Genomic DNA, 19825 nt, shown 5'->3' with positions numbered 1-19825 from the left:
CGGAGACAGTGACTGTGGTGGTATTTCTCTGGAATCTGATTCTACCCCTGAATCCCAACACCTTACAGCACAGACACAAACACTTCATAATTCAACAGGAAAGTCATGAACTGCATTGGGGAAGCTGTCAATTTCAAGTCAATTCCAAGATGACTTGAGGATGAGCTGGCACCACCATGCTTTTGCAAACTGGGTGTAAGTAATTTGATTTTATCCACCAAAATCTCGACTGGAAAACTCAAAATCATGTGAGATTTTCCTGACTACATCTGCAACTTGATTTGACTAATTTGCCATCATTCCCTGGAAATGTACTAACATGCTGTATACTATATATATATTTTCCCAAAGCCATTCTTCTTGTTAATGAAGTGTGATTTTTTTATTTCTTTTTCTGAGGCTTCTCACACACTGAGTCCAAAGCCTCCATAATCATGTTTGGCTTTATGCTCAAGGGAGCTTATGAAAAGAGACGGTATCGGCCACACTGATCTGTAGACCCCATCGTTCAAGTATGAGGGAAGAGGGAAGATTCCAGGTCTGAAGGACAACACACCTTACCATTCATCCCTCTGCACCAACTCTGAAAAAGAAATTGATGCTGAAGGAAACTTGAGAGAAAAGCATTTCCACACTCATAAAATAAGAATTAGAGGGAGCCTCAGAGGTTACCCAAACAGGAAACGTTAGAATTATCCATCAATGCAATGGAACTCCCCTAGCTGCATCTGCAAATCGCGAGGGCCCCATCCAGAAGGAGAACCAGGCTTATTTTTAATCTCTTTCCAAAGCCTGTAGATCATGGTAACAATAATTATCATTATTAAGTACTTTCTAAGTGGGAGAAACTCTTCCCATATTATCTCATTTAGTTCCTACAAACCACACCACGAAATAGATATTATTCTTCTCATTTTATAGACGAGAAAACTGAGGTCTCATAAGATTCAGTAACTTGCCAAGGTCACACAGCTCCTAAGGAGTGAGACAGAGTTCACAGCGAAGCCTGACAACTCCTAAAGCCCATGTTATCTAACCACTTACTCCACGGCTCCCACTTGCAGCATTAACCAAAGAGAGACTGTGGCTGCGGGTTTCTGGTGTCAGCAGGTTTGAGTTCCCCTGGTGACCCACCGAGAATGGCTGCCAGGGAGCACCGTTTACAGTATTGCGAGGGAGGGGCAGGCTCTGAGCTGCTTTGGGGAAGCCCAAGAAATAACATCCTCCTTCTCCTCCTGGACCCTCATCCAGTGGAGAAAAAAGGAATAGGGCATGTCGGGATGGGGGAGAGGTACCTCTTAAGGCTAATGACAGGGAAGAAGAGAAAGAAGGGATGTGCTCCCTGCAGAAGAGAACCCTGATTGCAAGAAAAAAGGCCAACGAGGGGCCTCATTTCTCATTCCAGACTCACAAATCAGATTAAGTCATTTCTCCATCCCTGAGGAAGAGAGAGGGAGGGCGCAGGGTGAGGCCAGGAATGCTGTGCTTCACACACAAGGAAACTTCAGGAGTGGGGAATAAGTGGCCCAGGCAACAGATGGGAAGGAGTGGAATGATAGGTTAGCAGTGTCTGCCATATGTGAAGAGAGGCAGGTCTCCACTTAATTAGTGTCCACCTTTTATTCTAGCTGACAATATTGAGACAAGACAGAAGGATGAAGACTCAAAAAGCACTTCCTAGGGACCTGCCTCATGGCATGGTGGTCGGGTTTGCGTGGTCCACTTCAGTGGCCCAGAGTTCACAGGTTTGGATCCCAGGCACAGACATACACACTATTCATCAAGCCATGGTATGGAGGCACCCCACATACAAAACAGAGGGAGATTGGCATAGATTTTAGCACAGGGCCACTCTTCCTCAAGCAAAAAGAGGACCATTGGCAACCAGTGTTGCTCAGGGCTAATCTTCTTCACCAACAAAAAAAAAACCCAAAACCAAAAACCCACTTCCTATTTCTTCAATCATGTGGGCACAAAAGGAAAAGTCAGTTGTTTTAGACTATCAACAACTTATGTAATTTGCTCTCTTCTCCTTGGCACAAAACTTTCTGCCTTGTCCTAAGTACAGAGAGATGACCAGTCTCTTAAATCCCACTGCAGGGCTGACCAGGCACTTGTCCTGGGAATCTCACCCCCCTTTCTTTGGATGCCTCCATGCAGCCAGACTCACCAACCATATTCCCAGAGTTTCTGCCACTTTCAGCTTGGAAGGAACAACAGGATGTGGGACCTGGCATCTGACCAATGGGAAATGGGAGAAGGGAAGGAGCTGGGCAGAGAATTCTCTCTCTGCCTCCCTCTCTCGGGTCAACTTTGGATTATTATTTCCTTTCTGCCAACCTCCAGAAACCGCTGTGTGCTGAGTGGATGCACCTGCTGCGTCTCTTCATGCCTCTTTGAGAGATACGGACGCACCACTTCACATTACTTCACGTATGGCCTCAACTCGCCTCCCTTTTTCCCCATCCTCCCTTCCTTGAGTTTGCCAAACAAACTGCCATCACTTTAACCCTTGCCTCAAGCTCTGCGTTCTCACAAAAATCATTGGTACTGGAAGTAGTTTTAAAATGTAGGCCTTCAAGATGGATTTGAAGTTAGAATGTCCATCTCTCTGTGGAAGAAATAGGGGCTCCATGGCTGGGGGTAAACAGGATGCGAGCAACCCCCGGTATGCAATTACTTAAGCTTTTACCCATGGTTAATGGGGATGATGTGCACGTAGAGCTCAAGACTGGGAGATCAAGAAATTGTAGCATAGAAACGTTTATAATTACAAGGATTCCTGAGTAGGGAGGTGGCTTCCGATGACTAGATACTTTGTAAAAAGAGAACGGCAAGTTTCAGCGCCGTTAACAGACAACAGACAGCAAATCCAGAAAGCCAGAAGGCCTCTTTGGCCTCGCTAGTTTAAGAGAGGTCATCAGAACAGCAGAACTGGGTATCCCCAGTGAGCTTGGTAGAAAGGCAGACTCTCAGGCCCCATTCCACAGCTACTGAATTAGAATCTGCCAAGAAGGACAGATGGGTATATCTGATCAGATTTTTTTCCAGGAAAAAAATATTTGTTTCTTAAAAATTTAAAAGTAAGCTGTAAAAGGAGAGAAATAAAATGTAAAACTTCCAAACTAACAGAGACCCTCTGAAGCCCACCTGTGGAAGTGGAGCCTGGGTTCCACAGACGCCAGATGAAGCACCCTTGGCTTAGAGCCCGTCCCGTCAAAGAAGGGGAAGGAAAAACACAGCTGGACAAAATCATCCAAACACATATCACGTGTATGTCACATTATGAGCCAATAGGCAAAAACAAGCTAGAGTCGGAGACATCCTGACCTGGAAATCATAATCCTGTGGACCTACTGGGTGCTGGGCAAGCAGCTATGAATTCTCAATGCATTGGCTCACTCAGTCCTCTAACAACCCTGTAAGGAAGAGTTCATTGGCCCCCTTTTACAATTGTAGAGGTATTGATGTTAATTTGTGTTTTCTTCTTCTGTTGTCCCTCCCCCATCCCCTGTACCTCCAAAGGTTCCTGGAGCCACCTTGTGTTTCCTTGACTCAGAAATTTGTAATGGGGCCAAATCAAAAGTAGCCTGAAAATGCTTTCCGTTCTAGCCTTGGTTTTCCACAGCCTGAGGTCACTGAAGATATGGAACTCAGCATTTCTGCGGAAAGCTTTCCTCTAGCCATAACTCAGAGGGGTAAAGCTCAGAGGGAGAGAGATGGTTGAAGCCTAGGCTGGACCACCCCAAGGTAACAAGGCATCGGCGGATAGAGGCATGGGACACAAGGAGGGCTGGGCACCAGGAGCCCCAACCTCAGCAAGGCCTCCCTCACTCCACCAGGCCTCCGCTGTGGGCTTAGGCAATGAGGCTGTTGGCAGGACCGCGTCCTCATTTTCTGAGCCCCATACGGGACGGGAGTGTAGGGGTGGAGAGGGTCAGGGGAGCAATAATAACTCAGACTGAATTTCCTACCTTCTTGCTATTAAAGAAAATAAAAATTTTGACCTTTTTTTTTGTATCTCTGACTTGGCTTTGGAAGACTAAGTGTCAGGCTTGCTAGAAAGTCTCAACTTATTAAGTGTAAACCGAAAGATGACGTCATTGCCAAAGGTCACACAGCAAGTCTGTATGAGCTGCAGCCCAGCTCTCTGCACTACAGCAGCACTTCTCAAAAGGACCGGCTTTTAAAATTTCCAATCTATCTAAACCAATACTTTTGTAAAACAGAATAAAAAGAATTACTAGAAAAATGAGAACAACATAACAGCCCTCACCTTTTTGTATTAGAGTCAATCACTGTAAAAGTATTCTGTTGATTGCTTCAAGTTTCTAAACACTTACTCTCAATTTCAGGTACAAAAAGTTCGCAGACAAATGCCAGTCTGCCGGCCACACTTGGAGAAGCACTGACTTCAAGATATGATTTACATTAATTAATTTGATACATAGAATTAGAGTTAAAAATAATAATTCAGCAAATTCTTAGTTCAAATAGCCAGTAAACTCATTTTGGAAATAACATGGGCTTCTCACAACGTCTGTGTCTCCCTTCTGCTCCAATGTCTGGCTGCCAGATCACTCATTGCATAGTGTCCAGGACAGGTTCCCTCTCCCCACGAACACAGCATGTCCAGGTTCCCTCTTCCTACCGCTGCTGCAACTATGGAGATCTACTTCTATTTCTGTGCTCTCTTATAAAGAGGAGTTTTGCTAAGGGAATCTGGGATCTGGAGTCAGACCTCTGTGCATTTTCACAAAGGAACAATGTCACGAGTGGTAGCTTTGTTAGAGTTCTTTTACAAATAAATAATTGGGTTAAAAACCTTTTCTGGACTAATCTGGAAATGTAACCCCTGTAGATGAAATTTTAAAACACGAAGCATATATTATGAATTGCGAACAATCAGCACACAAGCGTTCGGACAAGACAGTTTATAAATTGGAGCCTACACTAGTGATGTTTAAGAGGATGTTTTTGAGGTACTTTACTAAGCTGCCTACTCCTCTGAATTGTTACCAAATTATGTACATGCCCATTTGTGTTAATTAAACCTGGCTGTAAAAATTTGTTTTTTTGCAAACTAATAACACATTAATACATGTAATAATCATCATGTAGCCAGAAAATTATTTAAGTAGAAATAATTCTGAACAAACAGGAGTTCATCCTGTATTTATAAAGATAACCGAACTCTAGAATTCTTTAAAAGGATTCTAAGCTATCCTCAAACCTATTTCTATATTAAGAGCAAATTATAAAATGGTTGAACTTCCTCTTCACCAGGTGGAACATATTTTATCAACAAAGCAATTACTCTAAGGAATTTCTGCTCACTGTCAGATAAACAAACAAACAAACAAAAACAACAAAAAAGAGCTCAGGTCCTTTCCGCAGGTTGCTATTGTGGAGTTAACTGTAAAAGTTATAGAGTTCAAAGGTCAAGATAGGAGGCTGGGCAGAAACAAATGTGATTGTCATCTAGAATACTAGAGATCAAAATCAGAATGCAAGGTAAGCAATGGTATGCCGGCAAATGCATAACCAGCTGGCATTCAAGGGAAAAAAAAGTAAAGCCCTAAGCCCTAACCTGTAGTGTTTGCCCATTTCCGTGGTGTAAATATTCCCACCATGGTCAATTTCAAGCAGCCAACATGCCATCACCAAATGTGGAGCTTGGCAGAGATGTGCAGGAACACACTGTTAGACAGTACTTTCACCAGATGGATTCTGTAGGCATAAAATGCCTCAAGAGCACTGATGACAGTAAAATGCAGGAAAATAATCAGTGAAGAGTTTTGAAGTGCATTATCTTTGTTCTTAATACAATTTATTTGGCTATAAGTTTATGCAATTTAATTTTTAATAATGGCTGTGTTTAACAACTGGCTCACAGAATTCCTAAAAATTCAATAATTGATTCTCATGAACTAGTGTGAGTCAGCTCCAGCACTGAAGGTGGGCATGGCACAGGGGGTTTAACATGATGTTTTGAAGCCAAATTCAAACAGGGGCTCAGCATTTACAAGCCAAGTGACCCTCTTGAGCAAGTTATTTCACTTCAATGAGCCTCAGTTTCCTTATCTATAAAACAGAAACTATGGCAGCCCTGCTTCATAAGGGAGAAATTGATGAGTGTGTACAAATACCTGGCACATTGAAAAACACATTAAGTTCTGACTCTTTATTTTCAGGTCAAAGTTAGGAACACTCAAAGAATAAAAAGACCAAGAGAAAAGTCCTTAAAGGTGGGAGTCTGAAGAGGCAGGGTTCACACAAGCTAACACACCCCTGGGACCAAAGACACAGGCCTGCAGCAAAAAAGAAAGTGCCCAGAACCTCTAACCACGTGGCCACCTCTGAAGCCAACTACTCTCTGTTACTCGTGCCCTATCGGATAGCTTTCCTGCTACGCCTAATATTTGAGTTCTAATATTTGATTCTACCCCAGGGGAATCCCAGTGGCCCAGCTTACCTGCCTTACTGCCTACCTTGTAACTCAAATAGCCTAAACCAGGGGTTGGCCAGATGCTAAATATTTTTCAGCTTTGCAGCCCATCTGGTCTCTAGTGCAACTACTCAGTTTTGCTGTTGGAGTGCAAAAGCAGCCATAGACAATATGCAAACATGAATGAGCATTGCTGTGTTCCAATAAAACTTTATTTACTAAAACAGGCAGTGGGCCAGATTTGGCTCATGGGCTGTAAGTAGTTGGCCAACCCTCTGGCCTAATCCAAGGCTCATGGAAAGCTACTCTTCATACAGCAGCCTAATTCTAAAGGTTCTTAGAGGCATTTAATATTGCTAGTTCATCTTACAGTATTACTACAACAATAGCAATAATAAGTTGAAGAAGAAATAGCAGTAGTAGTAGTAATTGTTGTCGTTTAAAAGCATATTGTTTGGGAGAGGCAGGACCAAGATGGTGGAGTGAGAGGTCTTCTTTGTCTCTCCCCCGTCGAATCTACAACTAATTGGACATTCGCCAATTAACAAAGGATATCCAGATAGCATCTCAAGACACCTAAAAGTCTCGTGCTACTACACATCGGAAAGCGGACAGACTTCCCCCCGGGAGGAGGTGGAAATAGGTGAAAACTCTCCGACCCCCGACCCCAGACCCCCGGACAGCCTAGTTCCTGCAGGAGGCTCTCTTCCAGCAGACTCCCCCATAGCATCGCCACACACCAAGGGCAGGAGTGTGCACTCACCAGTGGAGCAACGGTGGAAACAGGTGACAACACTACTACCCAAGCCCCCCGCGATCACACCTAAGCCCAGAGGGAATTCCCCAGGGTCCCGCACCCACCAGCAGGGAAGGCCTCCACTCCCCATTAGCAGGGAGGCCCCACCCAGAAGCCAGAACAAAGAGAAGCTCCTGGCAGGCCCAGCACGGCACCAGACCACTCACAGTCTCTGGTGCACGACTCGGTGCAGGGGGCGCCCGGACTTCCCGTAGACGTGCTTGGGGACACGGTTGGAGCTCCAGCGCCTGGCTCTGTGGCGCAGGGGAAGGCTCCGGGGTCCCCCATCTCCCTGGCAGGGAAAGCCTCTGCTCACCATTAGCAGGGAGGCCACACCCAGAATCCAGGACAAAGGGAAGCTCCCGGTGGGCGGATCCCCTGGGGCAGCTCCAGACTACAAGCTGCCGCTGGGCTCACAGTCTCTGGCACACAGGTCGCTGCAGGGGGTGCCCGGACTTCCCATGGATGCGCTTGGGGACTGGGTGGAGCTCCAACACCCAGCTCTGCGGCCCGGGGGGTCGCTCCAGGGTCCTGCACCCCCCCAGCAGGGAGGGCCTCTTCTCACCACTGGCAGGGAGGCCCCGCCCAGCATTCGGAACACTGGGAAGCTCCCTAGAGCAGAATTCCCCACAAGGCAGCAGCTCACAAGCCACTGCCAGGCCCACAGACTCTGGCCGTGTCCCAGATGAGGCAAGGGGCTCCCAGAGATCCCGTGAGAGTGAAGTGGGGCAGAGAAGAGCTCTGGTGAAACGGCTACATAGCCCAGGGGTGAACTCTAGGTTCTTACAGCAGCCTCAGCGAAAGCCTCTGCACAGCACTAGTGGAGAGGTCCCGACTGGCAATCGCAAGGCGGGAAGGCCCTGGGGCAAAAGTAGCACAGCTAGGTGAGCTAACGACAGACTGCAGAAGATACTCATAGCTCCGCTGGGACCTATAGTGGACAAGTGGGATCTGGTGGGCTCTGTTAGGGACAAATCGGAGATTATAGGTGATCCTGCTCCTGGCTGATGGGAAAGCCCACAACACCACTGCAGACCACAAGGAGGGCACGCATCTAGGTGGGCTGCAGCAGTAGGTACCAGCAGCCTGAGGCCCCCTTGCGATTGCCCCCACAACCGATGAGGGACCCCCACAGGACCACTGTGACTACGAGGAGGGGTCCAGGCCCAGTCAGTAACAGCTGACAGGGTTCCTGGTTGGGGCAGTCTAAACAGCTGCCCCCCCCCACACACACACACACCAGTCGCAACAAGTGGAAGCAGCGACTAAACTCTATCTCTATGAGGAGGCACAAATCCACGCCATCAAGCAGTATGAAAAAATATATTAAATCTCCAGAACAGAAGGAAAATGATAAGCACCCAGAAAACAATCCCAAAGACAATGAAATCTATAACCTAAATGACGATGATTTCAAAACTGCCATTATGAAAAAACTCAATGACCTAAAAGAGAATTCAGATAGACAACTCAATGAGTTCAGGAGCTATGTCACAAAAGAGCTTGACACTATAAAGAAGAACCAATTAGAAATATTGGAGATGAAGAACACAATGGAGGAAATTAAGAAAAATCTGGACTCTCTGAACAGTAGGGTCGATAATATGGAGGACAGAATTAGCAATTCGGAGGATAGGAATTTAGAAATGCTGCAGGCAGAGGAGTAGAGAGAATTAAGACTAAAAAGAAATGAAGAAACTCTCCGAGAATTATCTGACTCAATTAGGAGATGCAACATAAGGATTATAGGTATACCAGAGGGAGAAGAGAAGGAGAAGGGGGCAGAAGGCCTGTTCAAAGAAATAATAGCTGAGAACTTTCCATACTTGGGAAGAGAGATGGAACTTCACGTGACAGAAGCCAACAGATCTCCAAACTTTATTAACGCAAGAAGACCAACCCCAAGACATATAGTAGTGAAACTAGCAAAAGTCAACGACAAAGAGAAAATACTAAGGACAGCCAGGCATAAGACAATAACTTACAAAGGAAACCCCATAAGGCTATCAGCAGATTTCTCAGGAGAGACCTTACAGGCTAGAAGAGATTGGAATGAAATATTCAAAACTCTGAAGGATAAAAACCTGCAGCCAAGAATACTCTACCCAGCAAAAATATCCTTCAAATACGATGGAGAAATAAAAACCTTCCCAGACAAACAAAAGTTAAGGGAGTTCATCACCACAAAACCTCCCCTTCAAGAATTGCTCAGGAAGAAACTCATTCCTGAAAAATCAAAAAAAGGAAAGGGGTTACAAAATCCAGAACAAAGGAGATAAGCAGAAGGTCAATAACACAAAGTAACAGCTCTCCATCAGGACAAAATGCAAAAGAACCGGAAAACAAGTGATAAAATTGCAACAGTAGGCCCCCACGTTTCAATAATCACACTAAATGTGAATGGATTGAACTCTCCAATCAAAAGGCACAGAGTGGCAAGATGGATCAAAGAACAAGATCCAACAATATGCTGCCTCCAGGAAACACACCTCAGCCCCAAAGACAAACACAGACTCAGAGTGAAGGGATGGAAGACAATACTCCAAGCTAATAATGAACAAAAGAAAGCAGGTGTTGCCATACTTATAATAGACAAAGTAGACTTCAAAGCAAAACAGATAAAGAAAGACAAAGAGGGGCAGTATATAATGATAAAAGGGACACTCCACCAAGATGACATAACACTTATAAATATATACGCACCTAACACAGGAGCACCAAAATTCGTAAAGAAACTATTAACAAAACTAAAAGGAGACATCAACAGCAATACAATAATAGTAGGTGACCTCAACACCCCATTAACACCAATGGACAGATCATCCAGACAGAAAATCAACAAGGAAATTATAGAATTAAATGAAAAATTAGATCAGATGGACCTAATAGATATATATAGGACACTTCATCCAAAAACAGCAGGTTACACATTCTTCTCAAGTGCGCATGGAACATTCTCAAGGATAGACCATATCCTGGGAAACAAAGCAAGCATCAATAAGTTCAAGAGGGTTGAAATAATATCAAGCATCTTTTCTGATAACAATGCTATGAAACTAGAAATCAACTACAAGAATAAAGCTGAGAAAGGGCCAAAAATGTGGAGACTAAACAACATGCTACTGAACAAACAATGGATTATTGAAGAAATTAAAGAAGAAATCAAATATTATCGGGAGACAAATGAAAATGAAAACACACCATACCAAATTATTTGGGACGCAGCAAAGGCAGTCCTAAGAGGGAAATTCATTGCAATACAGGCTCACCTCAATAAGCAAAAAAATCTTACATAAGCAACCTCAAACGACACCTAATGGAATTAGAAAAAGAAGAACAAACAAAGCCCAAAGTCAGTAGAAAGAGGGAAATAATAAGAATTAGAGCAGAAATAAATGATATTGAAACAAAAAAGACAGTAGAAAGGATCAATGAAACAAAGAGTTGGTTCTTTGAAAAAATTAACAAAATCGACAAACCCTTAGCCAGACTCACTAAAAAAAAAAGAGAGAAGTCTCAAATAAATAAAATTAGAAACGAGAGAGGAGAAATCACAACAGATACTACAGAAATACAAAGGATCATAAGAGAATACTATGAAAAACTATATGCCAACAAATTGAACAACCTAGAAGAAATGGATAAATTCCTAGACTCATACAAACTACCCAAACTGAATCAGGAAGAAATAGAGAATCTGAATAGACCAATCACAAGTAAGGAAATAGAAACAGTAATCAAAAATCTCCCCAAAAATAAGAGTCCAGGACCAGATGACTTCTCTGGAGAATTCCACCAAACATTCAAAGAAGATTTAATACCTATCCTTCTCAAACTGTTCCAGAAAATAGAGGAAGATGGAGCACTCCCAAATACATTCTATGAAGCCAACATCACCCTGATCCCCAAACCTGACAAAGACAACACAAAGAAGGAAAACTACAGGCCAATATCACTGATGAACATAGATGCAAAAATCCTCAACAAAATTTTGGCAAACCAAATACAGCAATACATCAAAAAGATTATACACCATGATCAAGTTGGATTTATACCAGGGACACAGGGATGGTTCAACATCCGCAAGTCAATCAATGTGATTCACTACATTAACAATATGAGAAACAAAAACCACATGATCATCTCAATAGATGCAGAGAAAGCATTCAACAAGATCCAATATCCATTTATGATAAAAACCCTCAATAAAATGGGTATAGAAGGAAAGTACCTCAACATAATAAAGGCCATATATGACAAGCCCACAGCCAACATCATACTCAACGGACAAAAACTGAAAGCCATCCCTCTCAGAACAGGAACAAGACAAAGGTGCCCACTTTCACCACTCTTATTCAACATAGTACTGGAGGTGTTGGCCAGAGCTATTCGGCAGGAAAAAGAAATAAAAGGAATCCAAATAGGCAACGAAGAAGTAAAACTCACGCTGTTTGCAGATGACATGATCTTATATATAGAAAACCTCAAAGAATCCATAGAAAAACTATTAGAAACAATCAACAACTGCAGCAAAGTTGCAGGGTATAAAATCAACATACATAAATCAGTAGCATTTCTATATGGTAACAATGAACTAACAAAAAAAGATCTCAAGAACTCAATCCCATTCATGATTGCAACAAAAAGAATAAAATACCTTGGGATAAATTTAATCAAGGAAGTGAAAGATCTATACAATGAAAACTGCAAGACTTTCTTGAAAGAAATCGACGACGACATAGAGATGGAAAGACATTCCATGCACATGGATTGGAAGAATAATAGTTAAAATGTCCATACTACCTAAAGCAATCTACAGATTCAACGCTATCCCAATCAGAATTCCAATGTCATTCTTTACAGAAATTGAACAAAGAATCCAAAAATTCATATGGGGCAACAAAAGACCCCGAACTGCTAAAGCAATCCTGAGAAAGAAGAACAAAGCTGGAGGCATCACAATCCCTGACTTCAAAACATACTACAAAGCCACAGTAATCAAAACAGCATGGCACTGGTACAAAAACAGATGCACAGATCAATGGAACAGAATTTAAAGCCCAGAAATAAAACCACACATCTATGGACAACTAATCTTTGACAAAGGAGCTGAGGGCCTACAATGGAGGAAAGAAAGTCTCTTCAACAAATGGTGCTGGGAAAACTGGACAGCCACATGTAAAAGAATGAAAATCAACCATTCTTTTTTCACCATTTACTAAAATAAACTCAAAATGGATCAAAGACCTAAAGATTAGGCCTGAAACAATAAGTCTTCTAGAAGAGAATATCGGCAGCACACTCTTTGACATCAGCTTCAAAAGAATCTTTTCGGACACCATAACCCCTCAGATGAGGGAAACAATAGAAATAATAAACAAATGGGACTTCATCAGGCTAAAGAGCTTCTTCAAGGCAAGGGAAAACAGGATTGAAATGAAAAAACAGCCCACTAATTGGGAAAAAATATTCACAAGTTACTTATCCGACAAAGGGTTAATCTCCATAATATACAAAGAACTCACACAACTCAACAATAAAAAATCAAATAACCCAATTACAAAATGGGCAGGGGACATGAACAGACATTTCTCCAAAGAAGATATACGGATGGCCAATAGACACATGAAAAGGTGCTCATCATCACTAATCATCAGGGAAATGCAAATCAAAACTACACTAAGATATCACCTTATACCTATTAGAATGGCAAAAATATCCAAAACCAAGAGTGACAAATGTTGGAGAGGCTGTGGAGAAAAAGGAACCCTCATACACTGTTGGTGGGAATGCAAACTGGTGCAGCCACTATGGACAACAGTATGGAGATTCCTCAAAAGGTTAAGAATAGAAATACCTTATGACCCAGCCATCCCACTACTGGGTATCTATCCTAAGAACCTGAAATCAGCAATTCCAGAAGTTCCATGCACCCCTATCTTCATTGCAGCATTATTCACAATAGCCAAGTCATGGAACCAACCTAAGTGCCCAGCAACTGATGACTGGATAAAGAAGTTGTGGTATATATATACAATGGAATACTACTCAGCCATAAAAAAGGACAAAGTCGTCCCATTCACAACAATATGGATAGACCTTGAGGGTATTATGTTGAGTGAAATAAGCCAGACAGAGAAAGACGAACTCTGTATGACTCCTAGGTGGTAGTTAACATATGGACAAAGAGAACTGATCGGTGGTTGCCAGGGGAAAGGGGGGTGGGGGGAGGGCACTAGGGCTGAAGTGGTGTACCTACAACATGACTAATAATAATGTACAACTGTAATTTCACAAGGATCTTAATTTTTATAACCTTAATAAAAAAAAATTTTGCATACAAAGGGAAAAAAAAAGCATATTGTTTGCCCTGCTGTTACAACTGTGCTTTTTGCTTGGGCAGTGACAAACTTTTTTTTAAAATAGACTTTACTTTTTAGAACAGTTTTAGATGTACACAAGAATTTAGCAGCTAGTACAGTGAATTCCCATATATCCTCTGCACAGTTTCCCCTATTGTTAACACCTTGCATTAGTGGGGTACTTTTGTTATGATCAATGAACTGATTTTGATAGGTTATTATTAACAAAAGTTCCTAGTCTATTCAAATTCCCTTAGGTTTTACTGAATGTCTTTTTTCTGTCTCAGGAGCGCATCCAGAACACCACGTAACATTACTTGTCAGCTCTCCTTTGGCCCTTCTTGGTTGTGACAGTTTCTCACACTCTCCTGGTTTTCGATGGCCTCAACAGTTTTGAGGAGTATTGGTCAGGCATATTGCAGAGGCCCTTATACTGCAATTCGTCTGATGTTTTTCTCATGATTAGACTGGAGAAAAATTTTTAAAGAAAGTTTCTTTTTATAAATTCTTAGGGCTTCCATTATTTTAGGATTGTCTCCAGATGTTTATCTTTTCCTCTATCAAAAGTGAAAGCCAAGTGGGCAGTGAATGAGAGGCCCCTGAAGGGGAAGGAGGCCAAGAGCAAGGCTTGACTTAGACTGTGAAGTTCGCAGTGGTGGACCAGCTGGATCTAGCTGTAGGACCCAGGGCAGGTTATCAGTTGCCTCATCTGTAAAAAGCGGAACCTGATGCAGCCTATTGTGAGGATTACATGAAACCATGTACACCCAGCACAGTGTTTAGCACACAGCACATTTTGTCATCTCTGCTTTCTGTTAATTTTCTTGGCATAGATGCACTTTCTGCACCATTTCTGTGGAATCAAAGAACTTTAGCATTTAGTTCAACCACCTTCATTTAGTAGATATCAAAGCAGAGGCACATAGAGGGCAGCTGATGCCTCTAACGTCCCAGGGCTAGTTGCTGGTTGTCCTGCTTCCAAAATCATTAGAGCTTCCTCAAGAACACCTCTTTTTCCAGAAAGATCTCAATGGCTGTGCTTGTGAGTTGGCTGTCCTAACTAGTACTTCCTTTCAATGATACAGAAAATCCAGAAGGTTGGCAAGCTGTTCTTTGGTTATATTTTAGGACTTTGCTGATTTATTTTCTTGCAACAGTAACCTTTGCAATCAACTGGGTGTATGGGTGCGAATGTTCCATTCCTTCAGGGAAGAGAAAATCTTTTCTTCTTTTTCCTTCATATACTTAAGAGGAATCAAACAAGGAGACACTTTGAGAATCACAGATGACCACAGACTCTGCTCTAACTTGTCAGCCAAAGAATCTTCCGTTCACGTGGCCAGAATTGCCACTAAGAATTGAAAACAGCAGAAACCTCAAAAACATACACCAGTGACATTTTTCTTTTAATCAAGATTTACTTGATGGATAAAGTGTTTTTTGAGGTTAACATTCAGATTTCATTTCAAAGGTTTATAATTCATGGGAAGCGTGGGGAACGGGTGCTTTGAAAAGGATATTTCACTATCTTAAATATGAAGAGCTTCCCTAAGAGACTACGAGTAGTTAAAAAATTCTCTGTAAATATATTCATTTGGAAAAGTTTTACTCTTTACCTTTCCTCTCTCCTTCTCTCTCTCTTTCTCTCTCTGTCCCTGTCTCTGTCTCTCTATATGTGTGTGCCAGTGTGCAGACACATACACACAGGCAAATAGACATGTACAGGAGTTCTCCTGATAATTCTCCTCTGCTCTGTTCATTTTCTTAGTTTTTAAAATATATTTTTTCTAGCTCAAGGAGAATGTAAGCTATAGAAAGCCAAGCATCCTATTGTATGTTAGTGTAGCAATTTCAACTAAGTATTTAGAAACTTTTTGGCAACAAGGAAGAATGGGAGGAAGGGGAGTGGGAAGAAGAGAGAGGGAGACAGAGGATGAAAAGGAAAGGGGAGGGAAATGATGAACCATCAACATATTCTATCTTTCTATTTTACATAGAAGTGTACACACTTCTACTTCTATTATATGCTGTATGAAGTGCATATACTTCTATGTAAGACATTTGGGGTGACTTACTGAAGATGTAGATGACTGAACATTAAAGCATACAAATACATTAGCAGTTAGAAAAATGTAATGCAGAATAGGAGGTATAGCGAGGCAGAATTGTGGATAAAACACAGATAAGGACTTACACAAGGGTGACAGCGGAGATAAAAAGCTCTGGAGGAAAAGTAGGGCTGCATTTTCCCTGATCTCCCTTCTTCCAAACTGGACTTCAGATTAAAGTGCCCAGTCTATCCTGTACTTGGACTTAACATTTCTTAAAAGCACACCATAATTGGGCCAGCCCTGGTTGCCCAGTGGTTAAGTTCAGTGTGCTATGCTTCAGCCGCCCAGGTTCAGTTCCCAGGCACAGACCTATACCACTCTGTTAGCAGCCATGCTGTGCTGGCAGCCCACATACTAAAAAATAAAGGAAGATTGGCATGGATGTTAGCTCAGGCCAAATATCCCTCAGCCAAAAAAAAAAAAAAGCACACCATAATTGGTAAAGCTATGCTTGTTGGAATTTTTTCAACTAATGACGTGTGTGTATATGTGTGTATGACTACTCTGTTCTGTCCTTAAGGGCCATCTTGGAAAGGCAAATTTCTGTGAAATTGGGTTTAAAAAGGTGCTTACTGAACAGTTGATTCACAAAAAAAAACACATATATAGGAGATTGTTGATGAATACAACAGGTACAGACCTCGTCAAAATATATCTTGGAAATAAAGCCCTAACATATGGCTGAATGTGTTCTTACCATTGCACGATAAATCAGCTTGATACCACATGATGCTGCTGCTACTCTCAAGGAGGAACTGGGGGCACATATCCATGACCTTCTCATCTCCGCTTCCATTCTATCCTTTACTTTGTTGTAATGTGGAGGCATCTTACCCTTAACCTGGCACAATTTCACAGTTTCAAAACTCAGCAAAGCAGAAGGAAATGGCTTTCTATATAGTCTTAGGTTTCCAGTTCCAACATACAATAGTTGTTTTTCTACATTCCTTTTAAACCCATTCTACAACTTTTCTTCTTCCCTGTATTTGTAGATGACATGTGGACTGCATGGACAGTAACTCATCCACTGGCAACAGAGACAATGACTAACCACAGAGAGGCAGTGGAGGTGCCCAGCACGACACCCTGTGGAATGCTTGGGAGTTCAATTCTACTGCTTAATAATGTACTTGGATCCCCCTATACACGGTGAGAACTTAAATGTGTTCAAGACTATGCATGTACCTATGTTTGAAAATACTTCCATTTCACACCTCACAGCAGAGACCAAGTTTGTGAATAAAAAGGAGTCTAATATATTTTAAGAGATCTAGCATGTGTCTCAACAAGTTTTAAAATCCCCATAAAGGCTGAATACTAAGTCCCTTGGGGTGTAGGGGCTCCAGTCAGAGAGTCTGGATTTAAGAGAGCAGGGTGCTCCTGGCATTAAGATGTTTCCACAACTTGAATAATGATAGGTGTCCAAGTATTCTCTTAGCTGGACCACCACTTAGAATTTAGGTCCACTTGGTACAGTGGATTAAGAAATACAGGAACACAGCCATTTTCATCCATTGATAATTATGTAAACAGAATGTACCAAGCAGAAAAAGAGTCCTATTTACAAAAAAGCAAGTGCAGTCCATAAATCCTACAGATTGGAATGGATCCAGGTTAAGAATTTCTCCAGATGTCAGTCTGTAAACAGAGCTTCATAAAGTGAATTCCCCAATTAATTGTTGGCAAGAGTGATCTCTACACTATGTTAGTGCATTAGGACCCCCTACCATATGTAGGCAAACTGTTGTCTGGCCCTATAGATCGTTAATCAGTTATGATATAGCAGAACTCAGGGGAAAGAAGCTGGGGTCAGCACATCTTCTTCTGATATGGAGAGACGGTACTGTAAAATTACTGCTCGGGAACTCGAAGCTTTGTTCACTGGGAAATGAGAACTCTCCTATTGATTTGCATTACATCTGTTTTTCTAACACATTTAGTTCTTAACCTGGAGCACTTGCAAAGACATGCACCCAGTAAGAACATAAACATGGAACTTAAAAGAAAACAACAAAAAACTACCCACTATTTTGTTAAAGGCTCCTATCACAATGTTTTCCCACACGTTAACAGGGCCATTAAATCCTCCAAACAGGAATACAAAAGTATCACCCAGCCATTGTGAAGGTGGGGAAGCAGAGAAAATTAATCTTTACTTTTCCTTGCCAGTTGATCAATGTCTGCAACGCAAAGCAAGATCTATTGTCTTTCAGCTAGATCTTTTCTATACTGATAAGAACAGTATTTTCTTGTTCAAAAAGAAGGTAATTGTGGTTTTTCATTCCCATTTTGTTTCTAACTCTTCAGGAAAACCAATGTACAACTGGGAAGAGACATAATTTTAAGACATTTCCATTTCAAAAACTTTCCTCTCCTAACTCCCTCTTCAGAGACCAACTCTCTCTCAAAAGTACACACACACAAATAAAACATTATAGTTACAGTTGAGAAAGAAAGGAAGCCAATAGTTCTGCAATAATAATTTCTGAAAAAGAACCCGAAATGAAATAGTAAGATCATAACTCTACTTTGGACACCGCATAAGAAGAGAGCCAGTGTTCTTCACAGCTTCCTTCTTGCATCAAGTGGCTATTAATTCCCCGATGATCCCGGCAACAGTTCTTCAACTTGAATTTCTTTCCATAACCCAATTAAAAGCCATAATCTTGACCAAACTGTGTTGTTTTTAATGATGACAGAATCTAGGTGGCAATTATGAAACTGAGAGTTCAGCTGGGTCAGTCCAGTTATAAACAAGTTGAGGGAAAAGGGAAAAGAACACGACGGCTCTGGAGAGTGCCTGTTTCATCATATTCTTTCACATATGATGGGGAACTTGAATAAACCCTCAGGACTCATTGCAAAGCAACTCTATCATCTAATGATATATTTCTATAATGGCCCATTAAATAATGTCATATTTTGCATAAAAGGGACATGTACACACGACGATAAACTAGCCCATTGATCGTGGGAAGGGACACCCTGAAAGGGGGCATGGCATGACAAGTATCTCTGTGTGTTGAGCAAAGTCACATCAGTCTGGGCCTTAGTTTCCCTTCCTCTAAAATGCAGAAAATATAGCATTTCCTTTATGACAGATGAAGATTAGCTAATGCTTGTAATGCAGTTATCACAGAGCCTGGCACAGAGTAAGCCCCCAATAAATGTTAGCTATTATTTTCAGGACTAACCCCCAACATACGTTAGTCATTACACTTGCAGCCAATTACACATGAAAGTGCAAACCATGAGGACAGCATGAATTGATATTTGACACTCTAAAAAATGCTCAGGTAAAAACCGAGGATGGGGTAGCAGACCAGCGGTGGAATGTTTCCAGCTGGACCCCATGGCCAAAGCCAAAATTGTCAACAAGGCATTAAAATAATTCTCTTGAAAATAGTGCACACATTCCTTCTAAGACGAAATCACTGATAATCTATTATCACAGATAACTACTCTTCTGTGGAATTTTAACAGGGCTCAAATGATGATGATGACGATGGTGATGATCAGGGGTACATAATCACATTCATTGTTTTCTATTTACCAGCAGTGCCTTTACTACTAAGAAATGCAAACCCACAAGATAATATGACATAAATGGATGAAACATTAAGATAAAAGGGTGAAACAATGGTAGGCTTGCTTTCTCATGGGAAATTGAAATGGCCAGCAGATGAACCTTAAAAGAGGAAGTCTGCTGACCCAGTGTTACTAAACATAGGAGGCAGCCAAGGAGCGGAGGAATAAAGCCATGTATTTAAATGTATGCCTTGAAGGAAGCAAACACCAATTATTTTTATATGACTTTAATTCTCCCAGTGAATACTTTATGGGCATTGGCAAGTCCTTCTGGAAAAGGAAGGGATTATTAATGACAGAGTCGGTGGCAACTGCTCACCAATGCTCTAAGAAATGAGGCTTAACAAAGAGTCATTTAGTTCAAATCCCATCTCTAAAGATATAGAAGTTTTAAGGATCCTTAAAAAAATAGTAAGGTATTATGTTCACATATAGAGTCCTTTCTATTTTAGTTTCCAGATGGTTCTATAGCATGCGTGATAAACAAATAAGCTTCTCACAGGAAAATAAACACACAGAG

General features: G+C 41.7%; 1 protein-coding gene across 6 annotated transcripts in view; it reads right to left on the bottom strand.

Annotated features, from left to right (window-relative positions):
* Positions 1-19825, bottom strand: part of BBS9 (Bardet-Biedl syndrome 9) — a 422371-nt gene that overhangs the window by 1160 nt on the left and 401386 nt on the right. The gene's annotated exons all lie outside the window — the stretch shown is intronic.

Source organism: Equus przewalskii, chromosome 4, assembly GCF_037783145.1.
Source record: "Equus przewalskii isolate Varuska chromosome 4, EquPr2, whole genome shotgun sequence".
Classification (NCBI taxonomy): domain Eukaryota; kingdom Metazoa; phylum Chordata; class Mammalia; order Perissodactyla; family Equidae; genus Equus; species Equus przewalskii.
The sequence above is the reverse complement of the archived record's forward strand: the minus strand, read 5'-3'. Positions and strand labels throughout refer to the sequence as shown.